The sequence below is a fragment of the Ursus americanus genome, chromosome 11 (assembly GCF_024610735.1).
Source record: "Ursus americanus isolate L20-20 chromosome 11, mUrsAme1.1.p, whole genome shotgun sequence".
Taxonomy (NCBI): Eukaryota; Metazoa; Chordata; class Mammalia; order Carnivora; family Ursidae; genus Ursus; species Ursus americanus.
In genome coordinates, this window is record NC_142137.1 from 55,476,685 (window position 1) to 55,490,212 (window position 13,528).

The window sequence follows — 13,528 nt, forward strand, 5'->3', positions numbered from 1 at the left end:
GTAGGAAGAAAAGGTTCCATCAAGAAGCCTTGAATAATGGTAGAATTTCGGTAGGTTGAGATAAAGAAAAGGGAATTTCAGGTGGAAAAATTATATAAAGTTGGAGACATTGGAATGCCTAGAGATACATTCAGAGAACAGCAAGTTGCACCAACTGGCAGTGGCTTAGTCTTGGGCTACATGAATGAAGGTGATGCAGGGAGAGGTCTGATCAGGTTAACTTGACGTTAGTTGGCTGAATTTTTTTTCATCTTAAGAGTTTTTATTTAAAGCTGTATATAAGATTACTTTATTCCTGCATCTTCTCAATTGTTTCTTCCTTATATTTGCCCTTTTCCTTTCCTACTTGGCGAGATTTGGCATTATATTCAAGGATTTTTTCATGGCCTTTGTCCACTTTTAGTCTAGTGATAACCACCTTGCTAGGCTGAATGGCCACACGGACAGGTGAGCCATTTGCCTTCTCTCACTGTACTCGCTCAATGTAGATGACCGATTTCTTCCTGTAAACCTTGGCCAATTTGCTGACCTTTGCAGTGTCCTTGCACAACCTGTACTTCATCATCCTTTTGAATGGGCACGGATCAAACATTGTACTTCTATCTCAGCTCTTTGGAAAGAGGGGAGGACATAATCTTCCTGCAAATGTGGGAAAGGGCATCGAAATGCTTTTTATGGTTCTTGCTCCAGTCAGAAGTCACAAAGGGATTGAACTTCACTTTGGCCGCTAGTGCTTCAGCGATGGCTGCAAAAGGAAAGAAGTGCTGAATGTCTTAAATAGCAGGCTGAAGGAATTACTGTTTAAGGAACTGGACACCTCTGGAGGAGTATGAAAGAAGATGTAAGAGGATGACAATCTTGGAACTGTGCTTTTAGAAAACTAAATGGGCAATAATATGTCAGAAATTCAGAGCAGGACCTGCTGCCCTATAATGAAAAAATACCTGGATGAGTCTCAGGAAGTCTGTGAATCCTTGAAAGACACACAGAATTTTGTCTGTATTTGTGTATGTACACATTTCCACTGAGACTGTCTACAACCTCTCAATGGTTTTCAAAAATTGTGACCCCCTACCCCAAACAGGACTGCCCCAAGGCAGGCATCCAAATAGATGCCACCATTCCATATATCTAAATATCTTAAGATTATAAATGAAGTTAAACTGTTAAATAAAATCTGTTCTTCATCCTATACTGTTATCATATGATCTGGCAATCTCACCTTTCAGTTGGTGAGTGGATAAACAAATTGAGCATATCCAAACAATGGTATATTATTCAACAATAACAAAGAAATGAGCTATCAACCCACAAAAAACCACAGAGGAAATTTAAATGCATATTATCTAGCAGAAGAAGCCATTCTAAAAAAGTACATACTATATGTACTTCCAACAATATGACATTCCAATTCCAACTATATGACATGTTGGAAAAGGCAAGACTGTAGAGACAATAAAAAGATCAGTGGTTACCAGGGGTAGGGGAGGCAGGATGAATAGGTGGAGGAACACAGGAATTTTTTAAGCAGTGAAACTATTTAGCATGATACATGTGGATACATTTGTCGAAACACAATTCAAGAAAATTCACACACACACACACACACACACACACACACGCACACACCCTCCAGAGAATACAAACTATGTGCTTTAGTTAATAACGTATCAACAGTGGCTCATCAACTCTAACAAATGTACCCCCTAATGAAAAAGGAAGGCTAGGGGTGGGGGGTGTACTCTGTACTTTCTACTCAACATTTCTTGTAAATATAAAACTGCCCTCCAAAATAAAGCCTATTAACTGAAAAATTAAGAGGAAAAATGCAAATTATAATGAATATAAAAACTTGAGAATTATTTAAATGGACCAGAATTGTATTAATTTATTAATTTGTGTATTTGGAAGCTGATACTGGTACATAAACCTAAGATTCTTTCTTCCTGATTAATTGATCTCTTTATTACTATGAAATTACTTTATCACTACTAATATATTTTTTTAATTCTTCTTTTTATTTTAATGTTTTTTTATTGTATTATGTTAGTCACCATACAGTACATCCCTGGTTTCTGATGTAAAGTTCGATGATTCATTAGTTGCGTATAACACCCAGTGCACCATGCAATACATGCCCTCCTTACTACCCATCACCGGTCTATCCCATTCCCCCCAGCTCCCTCCCCTTTGAAGCCCTCAGTTTGTTTCTCATAGTCCATAGTCTCTCATGCTTCATTCCCCCTTCTGATTACCCCCCTTTCTTTATCCCTTTCTTCCCCTACCGATCTTCCTAGTTCATATGTTCCAAGGATGAGAGAAACCATATGATAATTGTCTTTCTCTGCTTGACTTATTTCACTTAGCATTATCTCCTCCAGTGCCGTCCATGTTGCAGCAAATGTTGAGAACTCGTTCTTTCTGATAGCTGAGTAATATTCCATTGTATATATGGACCACAACTTCTTAATCCAGTCATCTGTTGAAGGGCATCTCAGCTACTTCCACAGTTTAGCTATTGTGGACAATGCTGCTATGAACATTGGGGTGCATATGGCCCTTTTCTTCACTACGTCTGTATCTTTGGGGTAAATACCCAGTAGTGCAATGGCTGGGTCATAGGGTAGCTCAATTTTTAACTTTTTAAGGGACCTCCACACTGTTTTCCAGAGTGGCTGTACCAACTTGCATTCCCACCAACAATGTAGGAGAGATCCCCTTTCTCCATATCACTCCAGCAATTGTTGTTTCTTGCCTTGTCAATTTTTGCCATTCTAACTGGCATAAGGTGGTATCTTAGTGTGGTTTTGATTTGAATTTCCCTGATGGCTAATGATTTGAAATTTTTTTCATGTGTCTGTTAGCCATTTGTATGTCTTCATTGGAAAAGTGTCTGTTCATATCTTCTGCCCATTTTATGATTTATTTGTTTCTCACGTATTGAGTTTGAGAAGTTCTTTGTAGATTTTGGATACCAGTCTTTTATCTGTAGCATGATTTGCAAATATATTCTCCCATTCCGTGGGCTGCCTCTTAGTTTTTTAAACGGTTCCTTGGCTGTGCAGAAGTTTTTTATCTTGATGAAGTCCCACAAGTTCATTTTATCTTTTATTTCTCTTGCCTTTGGAGATGTGTCATGAAAAAGGTTGCTTTGGCCGATGTCGTAGAGGTTGCTGCCTATGTTCTCCTCTAGGATTTTGATGGATTCCTGTCTCACATCGAGGTCTTTCAACCATTTGGAGTTTATCTTTGTGTATGCTGTGAGAGAGTGGTCAAGTTTCATTCTTTTGCATGTAGCTGTCCAATTTTCCCAGCACCATTTATTGAAGAGACTGTCTTTTTTCCACTGGATGTTTTTTCCTGCTTTAGCAAAGGTTAGTTGCCCAAAGAGCCGAGGGTCCATTTCTGGGTTCTCTATTCTGTTCCATTGGTCTATGTGTCTGTTTTTGTGCCAGTACCATGCTGTCTTTGTGATCACAGCTTTGTAGTACAGCTCAAAATCCGGCATTGTGTTGCCCCCAGCTTTGTTTTTCCTTTTCAACAGTTCCTTGGCGATTCGGGGCCTTTTCTGGTTCCATACAAATTTAAGGACTATTTGTTCCAGTTCTTTGAAAAATGTCATCGGTATTTTAATCGAGATAGCATTGAAAGTGTAGATTGCTATGTTGATTCTTCCGATCCATGAGCATGGAATATTTTTCCATCTTTTTGTGTCTTCTTCAATGTCTTTCAAGAGTGATTTATAGTTTCTAGAATATAGATCATTTACGTCTCAGGTTAATTCCAAAGTAACGTATGGTTTTTGGTGCTATTGTAAATGGGATGGATTCCCTAATTTCTCTTTCTTCAGTCTCATTATTCGTGTATAGAAATGCAACTGATTTCTGAGCATTGATTTTGTATCGCGCCACATTACTAAATTGCTCTATAACTTCTAATAGTTTGGGCGTAGATTCTTTTGGGTTTTCCATATAGAGTATCAAGTCATCTGCGAAGAGAGACATTTTGACTTCTTCTTTGCCGATTTGGATACCTTTTATCCCTTTTTGTTGACTGATTGCTGTTGCAAGGACTTCTAGTACTATGTTGAATAATAGTGGCGAGAGTGGGCATCCTTGTCGTGCTCCTGATCTTAAGGGAAAGGCTTCCAGCTTTTCCCCATTGAGAATGATATTTGCTGTATGCTTTTCATAGATGGTTTTTATGAGATTGAGGAATGTACCCTCTATCCCTACACTCTGAAGGGTTTTAATCAGGAAAGGATGCTGTATTTTGTCAAATGCTTTTTCTACATCAATTGAGAGGATCATATGGTTCCTGAGTCTTTTCTTGTTGATATGATGTATCACTTTGATTGATTTGTGAATGTTGAACCATGCTTGCATCCCAGGTATGAATCCCACTTGGTCATGATGGATAATCCTTTTAATGTACTGTTGGAGTGTATTAGCCAGGATCTTGTTGAGGATTTTGGCGTCCATATTCATTAGGGAAATCAGTCTGTCATTCTCCTTTTTGATGGGGTCTTTGCCTGGTTTGGGGATCAAGGTAATATTGGCCTCATAGAATGAGTTTGGTAGCTTTCCTTCTGTTTCTATTTTTTGAAACAGCTTTAGGAGAATAGGTATTATTTCTTCTTTGAATGTTTGGTAGAATTCCCCAGGAAAACCATCCAGGCCTGGAGTATTGTTATTTGGAAGGTTGTGTATCACTGACTCAATCTCTTCATAATTAATTGGCCTGTTTAAAAAATCAATTTCTTCCTGTTTCAGTCTTGGTAGTTTATAGGTTTCCAGGAAGGCCTCCATCTCTTCCAGATTGCTTAATTTATTGGCATATAGCTGTTGATAAAAGTTTCTAATAATCCTTCCAATATAAATGGTGTTGGTTGTGACCTCTCCTTTTCATTCATAATTTTATTAATTTGGGTCCTTTCTCTATTCTTTTGGATAAGTCTTGCCAGCGGTCTGCCAATTTTATTGATTCTCTCAAAGAACCAGCTTCTAGTTCTGTTGATCTGCTCTACTGTACTCCTGGTTTCTAATTCATTGATTTCTGCTCTAATCTTGGTCAACTGCTTCCTCGTGTGTGGATTAGGCCTGTCCCCCTCTTGCTGTTCCACCTTCTTGAGGTGAGAATATAAAAACTGCATTTTAGATTTTTCTATTCTTTTGAGTGAGGCTTGGATGGCTATGTATTTCCCCCTTAGGACTGCCTTTGCAGTATCCCATAGGTTTTGGACTGTTGTGTTTTCATTCTCGTTGGTCTCCATAAATTGTTTAAATTGATTTTTGATTTCCTGGTTCATCAAGTCATTCCTGAGCAGGATGGTTCTTAGTCTCCAAGTGTTTGAGTTTCTTCCAAATTTTTCCTTGTGGTTGAGTTCCAATTTCAGAGCGTTGTGGTCTGAGAATATGCAGGGAATAATTTCAGTCTTTTGGTATCAGTTGAGACCTGTTTTGTGACCCAGAACATGATCTATTCTTTTTTTTTTTTTTTTTTTTTTTTTTTTTTTAAAGATTTATTTATTTATTTATTTGACAGAGACAGCCAGCGAGAGAGGGAACACAGCAGGGGGAGTGGGAGAGGAAGAAGCAGGCTCCCAGCAGAGGAGCCCGATGTGGGACTCGATCCCGGAACGCCAGGATCACGCCCTGAGCCGAAGGCAGACGCTTTAACGACTGCGCTACCCAGGTGCCCCGAACATGATCTATTCTTGAGAATGTTCCATGGGCATTAGAATAGAATGAGTATTCTTTGGTTCTGGGGTGTAGTGTTCTATATATATCTATGAGGTCCACCTCGTCGAGTATGGCATTCAAAGTCCTTGTTTCTTTGTCGATTTTTTGCATGGGTGTTCTGTCTATTTCTGATAGTGGAGTGTTGAGGTCCCCTACTATTAATGTATTTTTATCTATATGTCTCTTTATTGTGGTTAAGAGTTGGCTTGTGTATCTTGCTGCTCCCCTGTTGGGGGCACATATTTTATAATTGTCATATCCACTTCTTGGATACATCCTTTAAGAATAATATAGTGCCCTTCTGTGTCTCTAACTATAGTCTTTAGTTTAAAATCCAATCTGTCTGATATGAGAATTGCTACCCCAGCTTTCTTCTGAGGTCCATTGGCATGAAAGATGGTATTCCATCCCTTTACTTTCAGTCTGAATGTGTCTTTAGGTTCAAAATTAGTCTCTTGTAGACAGCAAATGGATGGGTCATGTCTTTTTATCCAATCTGCAACCCTGTGGTGTTTTTTGGGAGCATTTAGGCCATTTACATTGAGACTGATTATTGAGAGATATGATTTTAATGATGCCATGTTGCCAGTAAAGTCTTTGTTTCTATAGATTGTGACTTTCTGTTCTGTATCACTCTTGGGGCCTTTCCACTTTTATAGGACCCCCCTTAATATCTCCTGTAGGGTTGGTTTCGTGGTTACAAAATTGGTCAATGACTGGCAATTCTGGAAGGTCTTTATTTCTCCATCAATTCTGAATGACAGCCTTGCTGGATAAAGGATCCTTGGCTGCATGTTTTTCTCTGAAAAAGCTTTAAAAATGCCCCCCCCAACCCTTTCTCTCATTCCAGGTCTGTGTAGACAGGTCTGATGTAATTCTGATACCTTTGCCTTGGTACATGAGAAATTTCTTTGCCCTGTCCGCTTTCAATACTGTATCCTTGGATCTAATATTTGCGAATTGCACTATGACGTGACGTGGCGTAGGTTTGTCGTGGTTGAGCTTGGGAGGGGTCCTCTCAGCCTCTTGGACACGAATGTTTGTTTCCCTTGCTAGATTAGGGAAGTTTTCAGCTACAATTTGTTCAAATATCTCTTCTAGACCTCTGTTTTTCTCCACCCCCTCGGGGATGCCGATGATTCTGACATTGGAACATTTCATTGAGTCAGTAATCTCCCGTAACCTACATTCCTGAGTGTGGATTTTTTTGAGTCCAGATTCTATTTTGGCTTTTTCTTCTACTAACCCATCCTCCAGTTTGCTGATACGTTCTTCTGCCTCATTCACCCTGTCCGTCAGAGCCTCTAGTTTTGACTGCATTTGGCTCATAGAATTTTTAATTTCTGCCAAATTCGCTCTCATTTCTGCCCTTAGAGATTCTATATTCTCATTAACATTTTTGTTAATACTTTTTTCAAGTCTACACATCATCTTGACCATCGTTACTCTGAATTCCATTTCTGATAATTTGGTTATATCATATTCATTAGTTCTGTGGCAGAGGCCACAGACTCATTGTCTTTTCTTTGCTGGGGGGGACTTCTTCTCATCATTCTGATGAGGAGAGGTTGCGGGGGTTGTCCAGAGCCCAAATTATTGACCGGGACCCAGGCCATGCACCCTTGTTTTATAGGGATCTTAGGGATGTAGGCTTCTTGATTTTTCAGCCTGCCTTCTGGGGGAGGGGCCTGCCGCGCTGATACTCAGGCAACCCTGTTTGGGTAGAGTCTCCATGTCCCCTGCAAGGGGGGATGGGGATGGGCACACTGTGAGCCGGTATTTCCAGGCTTTTATTCTCTGGCGGCTTTCCCTGGCAGTTTGCTGTGCCTCTTCTGAGAGTCAGAGTAGCAGTGGCCGAATCTCAGCCTCTGTCTCAGAACAGAGGGATCGCGGACCATTCTCCATTGATGTTCTGGCCACTTTAACTCTGTTACTGTTGGTGCTGCTCAACCCTGCAGCGTCCGGGATGTGCGCCCCACACCTGGCATCCCAGCCCTCACTTCCAGGGCCCTCGCCTGTGTTTCTAATACCGCCAGCTGCCAGCCGCCAGCCACCCCCACGCGCTCTGAAGCTCCGGCCCTCAGTCTGGTCGTGCGCGTTCCCCGGCTCACAGTCTCAGTCTGCTCTCTCGTGGGTACCGGTCCTCAAGTCCGCCCGCTCCCCTGTGCAGGTGGCTACCGCTTCCTGGCACCCGAACACGGTGGCTCCCTCCCCCTTCCGTTTATCTTCTGATATCTGTGCACGGTTTCACGGCTCCCCACTTCGTACCTCAATACACAGCGCTGGAGATGTTCATTTGTAGAGATCCAGATGTATCTTCTTGCATCTCAGGCTAATTCTGTGGATGTTCAGGCTGGTCTGGTACCTATCTAGCTCGACTCAGGGGACCGGATGAAAGAGGGGTCCCCTACTCCTCCGCCATCTTAACTCTTCTCCCCGCTATTTGAATTCTTGTTCAGGTCCTGCCTGCACTTCCAAGCCTCGCGGCCCCCAGGCCCATTCCTGCCGCTGGGTGCCTCCACCCGCCCCCCACTCCCCTATTGCTCCACTCCCCACTACTAATATTTCTGCTCTCAAATGTATTTTGTCTGACATTAATGGAAACACTCTTGCTTTCTTTTGATTTGAGTTAGCATGCCACATCTTTTTTCCATTCTTTTGCTTTTACTCTGTTTGTCTTGATATTTAATAAGTGATTTTCTTGTAGGCAGCATATTGTGCTTTGATTTTTATCCAACCTGACCATCTCTGCCTTTTAATTGGGTTGATTAGACCACTAACATTTAATGTGATTATTATGTATTAGATTGAAATCTAATCTTGCTATTTGTTTTCTATTTGTTTCATCTTTGTTCTCTTTTCCCTCTTTTTCTGCTTTCTTTTGGATCATTGAGCATTTTAATGATTCCATTTTTATCTCTTTTGTTGGCATGTTATTTTGTCATTTTAGTTGCTTTGGCTTTATGGTGTCCCTTATTCATTTATCTCAGTTTACTTCTGAGGGATATTATACCATTTTACAAATAGTTTAAGAACCTATTTTAAGGTTTTACTATTGTCATACATTTTTATTAACATATTTTATAAATTCCACAGTACATTTTTATTCTTTTTGTTTAAGCAATTAATTATCTTTTAAAGATACTTTATAATAAGAAAAAATGTTGTATATTTATTTATGTAGTTACCATTTCTGGTATTCTCCATTTTTGTTTGTAGATTTCCATATTTCCAACTAGCATCATTTTCTTTTTGCCTGAAAGGGCTTCCTTTTACATATCTTATAGTCTGCTGATAATAAATTCTTTCAGTTTTTATATGTTTGAGAAAATCTTTATTTCACCTTCATTTGTGAAAGATACATTCACTGGATATACAATGATAGATTGACAGATTTTTCCCTTAATATTTTTTCTTTTAGTCCTCCATTGCTTCCCTGGTATATTATTTCTGATGTGAAATTTGTTATCATACTCATCTTTTTATCTTTTCTCCTCTCTACATAATGTGTTTTTTCCCCTTCTGGCACCTTTTAAGATATTCTCTTTATCGCTGGTTTTGAGTAATTTAGTTATGCTACGTTTTGGTATACTTCATGTTTCTTGTGTTTGGTTCACTGAGCTTCTCAGATCTGTGGGTTTATAGGTTACATCAAATCTGGAAAAGTTTTGGACATTTTCTTCAAATATTTTTTTCCATCTCTCTTTTCCTTTAGGGGACTCCAAGTGTGTGTGTGTGTGTGTGTGTGTGTGTGTGCATGCATTGAGGTTTCCCACTCTTAAAGAGTAGGAAGAGTAGATTATGTATTATACCTTGCTGGGTGCTAGGTATCAAGTGTTCTTGAAATTTGTTAAATTACTTGGAAACAGTTTGATCCTACTGAGACAAAAATTTTCTGACCACTCCTTCCTATAAATTATGAGGTTTTTTCAGTCTGTTTTGCCAAAATAGGTACCATTTCTGGTCTTGTGTAAGCAGCAGTTACTGCTTGCTCCAATCCTTTTACCTGGTTTTGCCCCCAACCCCAGGTAGTTTTCTGAAATGCATTAACTGATAAATCCTCTGCTGAATACTCTAGGTGGATCTTGTGCAAATCTTCTGTGATCTCTCTATATTCAGTTCTCTCTCCCCAATATTCTCTCCTGCGAACTTTAGTCACCTTGGTCTCCCTGGACGTTCAGATTCATCTCAACTCAGGAAATCTGCCTGGCTTCTTCTCTGTGCCATGTGCTGAAAACTCTTTCAAAGCAGCAAGCCAGGACAGGCAGGCCTTACCTTGTATGTTTTCCATATTTTGGGGATCACAGTCCTTCATCATTTAACATTTAATATCTTGAAAATTGGTGTTTATATATTTTGTCTCTGCTCATTATGCAGTTGGGAGGGTAAATCTGGTCCCTGTTACTCCATCATGTTTGGAAGCAGAAGTCAATGTGTAAGTATTAACTAAATAGTAGAACAGTACCTAGGCTCATTTTCCTCAGTTGGGTGCAGAAAAATGACTGTTAATAACCAAGACTTACAGTGCAATTCCACCAGTTGCTGGATTTATTTTAATCTTTTAGAATTAGAAAGATATACAAAATTATCTGGCCGAAAATGATAAAATGCCTGGGAATAGTCTAAGGTAGAAGGCATAAGGATAAAGGATTATACTGACCATGAGCTAATAAATATTTCAGCTTAGGGATTAACTATTCTAAAGACTTTTGTACAACCCCAACATTTGCCGTAATAAAAAGTTTAAAAAATTATCCAATCCAACTCTTTGATTTTAAAGATAGGAAAACCTGTTAAAAGAGGGTATGTGGTTGTGTTGGGGTTAGCATGATGATGATAATGATGATGATGATTACTACACTCAGCAAAGTACTTTCTCATTTCATCCCGCACAAAACAAAGAAATAAAAGAAGCAATGAATGCTTGCAGAAAGGTGAGTACGTCTGACTTACTGTGATGGAAATTTGTGGTTGTTGCAAATAAAGCTGAAAAGTGATGATGATGATGATTATAGCAGCTTACTGCTTTCTAGGCACTGTTATAAGTAGTTTGCATGAGTATAAGATAGTCTGCAATTCATATTTTTTCACATTTTGATATTTCTGAAGTCAGGATGGATCTTTTGACTGTAGTATAGTACAGTTACTGTCAATCTGAATGGTTTAATATTTTCAGAGAGGGTGTACCTTTGTTTAAGCCAGTCGTCTGGTGACATAATCAAACCAGTCCACTATGAACTATCTATTTGAGGCCTTTTGTCCCACACAGGTAATATGAATTCAGACTCCAGATTTCTATGACTACCAACTTCATACAATTCTCAGGGGAGATTTTTACCTGCCTACATCTAGTGTCAAATTGAGATACAAGTAGGGCCTGGATTAAGACAAGATGGTAGGCCTGCAATGAAGAGTTGTGGAAGGATAAAAATTGGTATGACTAGAAGCAGATTTTAAAAGCAATTTCTATCAACATATTTTTTCCCACTATACCTGACTAACATCTTGGTTCTCTATGGCAGTAACAATAGTAAAATAGGTAATATTAAACAGGACTATCTTGAAACTTTTGTTTCCAATTCCAAATGGAGCTTTATATTGTGTTTGTCATAAATTTATGTATTCTTCTTTTCCAGATGACTATAAATGCAAAGTAGAGTTTGTTCTGACACTTTCAACAATGGATAGATCATCCACACAGAAAATCAATATGGAAACATTAGACTTATACCATGTATTAGAACAGATGGACTTAACAGAAATTTAGAGAATATTCCATCCAACAGTAGCAGAATGCACAGATCTCAAATGCACATGGAATGTTCTCCAGGATACATCATTTGTTAGGCCACAAAACATCTTTTAATAAATTTAAAAATATTGAAATCATATTAAGTACCTTTTGACCATAATGATATAAAACCAGAAATCAGTTACAAGAAAACTGGAAAATTCACAAATATGTGGAGCGCAAACAACATGCTACTGAACAACGAATATATTAAAGAAGAAATCAAAAGAGAATTAAAAATTTCTTGAGACAAATGAATATGGAAGCACAACCTACCAAAACTAATGGGATGAAGCAAAAGCAGTTAGAAGAGGGAAGTCCATAGTAATAAATGTCTACATAATGAAAAAAGAAAAACCACTTAAATAAACAACTTTACTCTACACCTCAAAGAAATAGGAAAAGAACAAACCAAGCCTAAAGTTAGCAGAAGGAGGAAAATAACAAAGATGAGAGTGGAAATAAAGGAAGTAAAGACTATAAAGACAATTGAAAAGATCAATGAAACTAAGAGGAGGTTTTTTGGAAAGGTAAACAAAATTGATAAACCTTTATCTAGACTTACCAAGAAAGAAAAAGAGAAGACTCAAATAAATAAAGTTAGAAACAAAGGAGGAGATGCTACAACTGATACCACAGAAATACAAAGGATCATGAGAGACTAAAACGAATAATTATATGCCAACAAATTGGACCACCTAAAAGAAATGGAAAATTCCTAGAAACATACAACTTACCAAGACTAAATCATGAAGAAATACAAAATCTGAACAGACCCAAATAAAGTAATTAAATCAGTAATAAAAACCCTTCCAACAAAGTCTGGAACCAAATGGCTTCACTGGTGAATTCTAACAAATATTTTAAGAATGAGTACCTGGGATGCCTGGGTGGCTCAGTCGGTTAAACATCTGCCTTCGGCTCAGGTCATGATCCCAGGGTCTTGTGATCGAGTCCTGCATCAGGCTCCCTGCTCAGCGGGGAGCCTGCTTCTCCCTCTCCTGCTCCTCCTGCTTGTGCTCTTTCCCCCCCCCCTCTCTCTGTCAAATAAATAAATACATTCTTTAAAAAAAAAAAAAGAATGAGTACCAGCCCTTCTCAAACTCTTTCAAAAAAATAGAAGAGGACAGAACACTTTTGAACTCATTTTACAAAGTCAGCATTACCTTGATACCAAATCCAATTGAGGCCAACTACAAGAAAACAAAGTTACAGGCCAATATCCCTGATAAACATAGATGCAAAAATCCTCAGCAAAATATTAGCAAACTAAATTCAACAGTATATCAAAAAGATCATACACCGTGATCAAGTGGGATTTATTTCAGGGATGCAAGAATGGTTCAACATCCTCAAATCAATCAATGCAATATATCACATTAACAAAGTGAAGAATAAAAACCTCACAATCACCTCAATAGATGCAGAAAAAGCATTTGACAAGGTTCAACATCGATTCATGATAAAATCTTATAATCAACTGGATATAGAGTGAACATACCTTAACATAATAAAAGTACATATGACAAGCCCATAGCTGTCATCATGCTCAATGGTGAAAAGCTGAAAGCTTTTCTTCTAAGATCAGTAGCAAGACAAGGACGCCCACTCTTGTCACTTTTATTCAACTTAGTACTAGAAGTTCTAACCAGAGCAATTAGGCAGGAAAAAGAAATAAAAGCCATCCAAATCAAAAAGGAAGAAGTAAAACTTCCTCTATTTGCAGTTTACATATAATAGATAGAAAACCCTAAAAACTTCCCCCCAAATTTTTAGAACTAATAAAAAAATTCAGTAAAGTTGAAGGATACAAAATCGATACACAAAAATCAGTTGTGTTTCTATACCATGCCAATGAACTATCAGTAAGAGAAATTAAGTAAACAATCCATTTATAATTGCATCAAAATGAATAATATATAAAGAATAAATTTAACTGAGGAAGAGAAAGATCTATACATTGAGAACTATAAAACGTTGATGAAAGAAATTGAAA

General features: G+C 38.4%; 1 pseudogene; it reads right to left on the bottom strand.

Annotated features, from left to right (window-relative positions):
- Positions 1-289: 289 nt before the first annotated feature.
- LOC123800435 (large ribosomal subunit protein uL24 pseudogene) lies at positions 290-10,056 on the bottom strand (annotated as a pseudogene).
- Between the last annotated feature and the right edge of the window lie 3,472 nt (positions 10,057-13,528).